Source organism: Colobus angolensis, unplaced genomic scaffold, assembly GCF_000951035.1.
Source record: "Colobus angolensis palliatus isolate OR3802 unplaced genomic scaffold, Cang.pa_1.0 Scaffold101, whole genome shotgun sequence".
Classification (NCBI taxonomy): domain Eukaryota; kingdom Metazoa; phylum Chordata; class Mammalia; order Primates; family Cercopithecidae; genus Colobus; species Colobus angolensis.
In genome coordinates this window covers 1,924,910-1,931,106 of record NW_012111031.1, presented here as the reverse complement: position 1 = coordinate 1,931,106, position 6,197 = coordinate 1,924,910, and the positions used below count along the sequence as shown (strand labels likewise).

Genomic DNA, 6,197 nt, shown 5'->3' with positions numbered 1-6,197 from the left:
GAGGCTGAGGCAGGAGAATTGCTTGAACCCAGGAGATGGAGGTTGCAGTGAGCCAAGATTGCGATCGAGACTCCGTCTCAAAAAAACAAAAAACACAAACAGACAAAACCTTCAATGTTTTAAAAAAATCTTGCAATTCCTTAAAAAAGAGTAGAATTGATTGCCATTGAGAGCAAGTGGACTGTTTGAACGGAGGGCTAGAATTTGCTGTTCAATGTTGAGCACATTCTGGGAGCTCAACATTGATTCCTTGAACAACTGATTCCTTGAATCAGTGTTTATTAGGCTTCCAGACTCATAAGCCATTTGTGAGTTAAAACAAGCCTCCCTGTAGTTCTTGGACATCCTTCTCTACACTATCTGTAGTTGCCATTTTGCCCCTTACATTACAGTAAGAAGTACATTTGTATGGAGTTATATATGCCACAGGCCTGCTCTAGGACACTTGGCAATCAGCGATCATTCAGACCTGCTTTCCTTCATTTTCCTTATTGGTTCCAGGTTGAACATAGGTCTTGTTACCTTTCAAGGGCCTGCTCCTATGGGCCCATGCCCCAGGAGCCCTAAGCCTTTTGGCCCAGTAGAAAAGCTGAGTTACATGAGAAGGCAACAGCCTCATAATGACCCCCAGCCCCAGCATTGTTACCCCCTACACTGCTATTGTAGGAGTGTAAAGAAGCAGTTGTTTGGACTGCTAAATGCCGTTCTTCTCTCTCGAGATCACCTTGGATTGGACAACACCCAAATGAGCAGGATTGCTTTTGCTTTTAAAACGGTGATATCTGGAGCACAGGTATATCCCATGCTTTGAAAACTATGTGGTATTAATGTTTTATTAACTGTGCTTGAATATTGGGCATCCTCCTATATTGCACCTTGATATTCTTGGCTGTATATGGGGAGTTCTTTCACTTTTAAGGGAGGTGGACTTAGAAGTTTATTGTTTGTGTTGTGATTTCCTTTCAGGTAGTTCCACCGTGTCTAACAATGATGCAAAGCAGGCAGAGAGCTGACCTAATGCTTTCAAGTGGGGCAGAGATAAGCAAACAGATTTTTCCCTGATTAATGCTATCAGTTTAATTTTGTTGAATAAATGGATGGAATTAGGCTGAGGAGTGTAGGTTCTTGCCAGATCCACCAGAAAAGGTGGTAGATAGAGTTACAATTAGAGTAGTAATCAGAGGGGTTTAAATTCTGCAGATTGCTTTAACTCTCCATTTTAACATTTTTTTTTTCTTCCCTAGCAGATTACCAGAAATGGGGTTTCAGGAATGCAGTTCTAAGCATGACCTGGGGTGATAGGACACCTCTATTTATGTCACATGGCTTTGACTTCTGTGGAACTGGGTCATATTGTTACAGCTGCAAGACTAAAAAGCATTTGAATGATTATATTTTGACTAGAATTCTTCCTACACTTTTAAGGAACATGGAAACTTCAGTCTCCTTTTCTCTCTCAATCTCTCTCTTTACTTTATCACGTTCTATTTCTCTTCTACTTTCCCACATCCCCTTTTTGGAGACTGTGTTGTACTAATCTTTTTTTTTTTTTTTCTTTTAATTATACTTTAAGTTCTGGGATACATGTGCAGAATGTGAAGGTTTGTTACATAGGTATACACGTGCCATGGTGGTTTGCTGCACCCATCAACCCGTCATCTACATTAGGTATTTCTCCTAGTGCTATCCCTTCCCTAGCTTCCCACCCCAGACAGGCCTCGGTGTGTGATGTTCCCTTCCTTGTGTCCATGTGTTCTCATTGTTTCACTCCCACTTATGAGTGAGAACATGTGGTGTTGGGTTTTCTGTTCCTGTGTCAGTTTGCTGAGAATGATGGTTTCCAGTTTCATCCATGTCCCTGCAAAGGACATGAACTCATCCTTTTTTACAGCTGCATAGTATTCCACAGTATATATGTGTCACATTTTCTTTATCCAGTCTATCACTGATGGACATTTGGGTTGGTTCCAAGTCTTTGCTATTGTGAACAGTGCTGCAGTAAACATACGTGTGCATATGTTTTTATAGTAGAATGATTTATAATCTTTTGGGTATATACCCAGTAATGGGATTGCTGGATCAAATGGTATTTCTGGTTCTAGATCCTTGAGGAATCACCACACTGTCTTCTACAATGGTTGAACCAATTTACATTCCCACCAACAGTGTAAAAGCCATCCTATTTCTCCACATCCTCTCCAGCATCTGTTGTTTCCTGATTTTTTAATGATTGCCATTCTAATTGGAGTGAGATGGTATCTCATTGTGGCTTTGATTTGTATTTCTCTAATGATCAGTGATGATGAGCTTTTTTTTTTCATATGTTTGTTGGCCACATAAATGTGTTCTTTTGAAAAGTGTCTGTTCATATCCTTTGCCCACTTTTTGATGGGTTTTTTTTTCTTGTTTGTTTAAGCATTTAAGTTGTTTAAGCAATTTGTTTAAGTTCCTTGTAGATTCTGGATATTAGCCATTTGTCAGATGGATAGATTGCAAAAATTTTCTCCCATTCGGTAGGTTGCCTGTTCACGGTGATGATAGGTTCTTTTGCTGTGCAGAAGCTCTTTAGTTTAATTAGATCCCATTTATCTATTTTGGTTTTTGTTGCCATTGCTTTTGGTGTTTTAGTCATGAAATCTTTGCCCATGTGTATGTCCTGAATAGTATTAGCTAGGTTTTCTTCTAGGGTTTTTATGATTTTAGGTCTTACATTTAAGTCTTTAATCCATCTTGAATTAATTTTTGTATAAGGTGCAAGGAAGAGATCCAGTTTCAGTTTTCTGCATATGGCTAGCCAGTTTTCCCAACACCATTTATTAAATAGGGAATCCTTTCACCATTTCTTGTTTTTGTCAGGTTTGTCAAAGATCAGATGGTTGTAGATGTGTGGCGTTATTTCTGAGGCCTCCATTCTGTTCCATTGGTCTATATATCTGTTTTGGTACCAGTACCATGCTGTTTTGGTTACTGTAGCCTTACAGTATAGTTTGAAGTCAGGTAGCATGATGCCTGCAGCTTTGTTCTTCTTGCTTAGGATTGTTTTGGCTATACAGGCTCTTTTTTGGTTCCATATGAAATTTAAAGTGTTTTTTTCTAATTCTGTGAAGAAAGTCAATGGTAGCTTAATGGGGATAGCATTAAATCTGTAAATTACTTTGGGCAGTATGGCCATTTTCATGATATTGATTCTTCCTATCCATGAGAATGGGATGTTTTTCCATTTTTTTGTGTTCTCTCTTATTTTCTTGAGCAGTGGTTTGTAGTTCTCCTTGAAGAGGTCCTTCACATCCCTTGTAAGTTGGATTCCTAGGTATTTTATTCTCTCAGTAGTAATTGTGAATGGGAGTTCAATCATGTTTTGGCTGTCTATTATTGGTGTATAGGAATGCTTTTGAGTTTTGTACATTGATTTTGTATCCTGAGGCTTTGCTGAAGTTGCTTATCAGCTTAAGGAGATTTTGGGCTGAGACGATGGGGTTTTCTAAATATGCAATCATGTCATCAGCAAACAGAGACAATTTGCCTTCCTCTCTTCCTGTTTGAATACACTTTATTTCTTTTTCTTGCCTGATTGCCCTGGACACAACTTCCAATAGTATGTTGAATAGGAGTGGTAAGAGAGGGCATCCTTGTCTTGTGCCAGTTTTCAAAGGGAATGCTTCCAGCTTTTGCCCATTCAGTATGATACTAGCTGTGGGTTTGTCATAAATAGCTCTTATTATTTTGAGATTTGTTCCATCAATACCTAGTTTATTAAGAGTTTTTAGAATGAAGGGGCATTGAATTTTATCGAAGGCCTTTTCTGCATCTATTGAGATAATCATGTGGTTTTGTCATTGATTCTGTTTATGTGATGGATTATGTTTATTGATTTGCATATGTTGAACCAGCCTTGCATCCCAGGGATGATAAGCTGACTTGACTGTGGTAGGTAAGCTTTTTGATGTGCTGATAGATTTGGTTTGCCAGCCATTTAATTGAAAATTTTCACATCGATATTCATCAGCAACATTGGCCTGAAATTTTCTCTTTTTTTGTGTGTTTCTGTACCAGGTTTTGGTATCAAGGTGATCATGGCCTCATAAAGTGAGTTAGGGAGGAGTTCCTCTTTTTCTATTGTTTGGAATAGTTTCAGAAGGAATGGTACCAGCTCCTCTTTGTGCCTCTGGTAGAATTCAGCTGTGAATCCATCTGGTCCTGGGCTTTTTTTTGATTGGTAGTCTATTAATTACTGCCTCAATTTCAAAACTTGTTATTTGTCTATTCAGGGGTTTGACGTCTTCCTGGTTTAGTCTTGGGAGGGTGTATGTGTCCAGGATTTACTCATTTCTTCTAGATTTTCTAAGTTATTTGTGTAGAGGTGTTTATAGTATTCTTTGATGGTAGTTTGTATTTCTGTGGGATCAGTGGTGATATCCCTTTTATCATTTTTTATTGTGTCTATTTGATTCTTCTCTCTTTTCTTTTTTATGAGTCTGCCTAGCGGTCTATCTATTTTGTTAATCTTTTTAAAAAAACACCTCCTGGATTCATTGATTTTTTTGAAGGGTTTTTCGTGTCTATCTCCTTCTGTTCTGCTCTGATCTTGGTTATTTCCTGTCTTCTGCTAGCTTTTGAGTTTGTTTGCTCTTGCTTCTCTAATTCTTTTAATTGTGATGTTAGGGTATTGATTTTAGATCTTTCCTGCTTTCTCCTGTGGACATTGAGTGCTATAAATTTCTCTCTAAACGCTGCTTTAGCCCTGTCCCAGAGATTGTGGTACATTGTGTCTTTGTTCTCACCGGTTTCAAGGAACTTATTTATTTCTGCCTTAATTTTGTTATTTACCCAGTAGTCATTCAGGAGCAGATTGTTCAGTTTCCATGTAGTTGTGTGGTTTTGAGTGAGTTTTTAAATCCTGAGTTCTAATTTGATTGCACTGTGGTCTGAGAGACTGTTTGTCATGATTTCTGTTCTTTTGCATTTGCTGAGGAGAGTTTTGCTTCCAATTATGTGGTCGATTTTAGAATAAGTGCAAGGTGGTGCCGAGAAAAATGTATATTCTGTTGATTTGGGGCAGAGAGTTCTGTAGATGTTTATTAGGTCTGCTTGGTCCAGAGCTGAGTTCAAGTCTTGAATATCCTTGTTAATTTTCTGTCTCATTGATCTGTCTAATATTGACAGTGGGATGTTAAGTTCTCCAACTATTATTGTGTGGGAGTCTAAGTCTCTTTATAGGTCTCTAAGAACTTGCTTTATGAATCTGGGTGCTCCTGTGTTGGGTGCATATATATTTAGGATAGTTAGCTCTTCTTATTGCATTGATCCCTTTACCATTATGTAGTGCTGTTCTTTGTCTTTTTTGATCTTTGTTGGTTTAAAGTCTGTTTTACCAGAGACTAGGATTGTAACCCCTGTTTTTTTTTTTCTTTCCAGTTGCTTGGTAAATATTCCTCCATCCCTTTATTTTGAGCCTATGTGTATCTTTGCACGTGAGATGGGTCTCCTGAGTACAGCACACTGATGGGTCTTGACTCTTTCCAATTTGCCAATCTGTGACTTTTAATTGGGGCATTTAGCCCATTTACATTTAAGGTTAATATTGTTATATGTGAATTTGATCCTGTCATTATGATGCTAGCTGGTTATTTTTCCCATTAGTTGTTGCAGTTTCTTCAAAATGTTGATGGTTTTTACAATTTGATATGTTTTCGCAGTGGCTGGTGCCAGTTTTTCCTTTCCATATTTAGTGCTTCCTTCAGGAGCTCTTGTAAGGCAGGCATGGTGGCGACAAAATCTCTCAGCATTTGCTTGTCTGTAGAGGATTTTATTTCTCCTTTGCTTAGGAAGCTTAGTTTAACTGGATATGAAATTCTGAGTTGAAAGTACTTTTCTTTAAGAATGTTGAATATTGGCCTCCACTCTCTTCTGGCTTGTAGGATTTCTGCAGAGAGATCCACCGTTAGTCTGATGGGCTTCCCTTTGTGGATAACCCAACCTTTCTCTCTGGCTGCCCTTAACATTTTTTCCTTCATTTCAACCTCGGTGAATCTGATGATTAGGTGTCTTGGGGTTGCTCTTGTCGAGGTGTATCTTTGTGGTGTTCTCTGTATTTCCTGAATTTGAATGTCGGTCTGTCTTGCTAGGTTGAGAACTCTCCTGGATAATATCCTGAAGAGTGTTTTCCAGCTTGGTTCCATTCTCCCCATCACTTTCAG

At 38.5% G+C, this 6,197-nt stretch overlaps 1 long non-coding RNA gene across 1 annotated transcript in view; it reads left to right on the top strand.

The window, feature by feature from the left end:
- The first annotated feature begins 681 nt into the window (after positions 1–681).
- The window catches only part of LOC105509765, a 225,027-nt gene continuing 219,511 nt past the window's right edge, over positions 682–6,197 (top strand). Inside the window, exon 1 of the long non-coding RNA XR_001001477.1 lies at positions 682–793. This is a non-coding gene — a long non-coding RNA (uncharacterized LOC105509765). The remainder of the gene's footprint in view (positions 794–6,197) is intronic.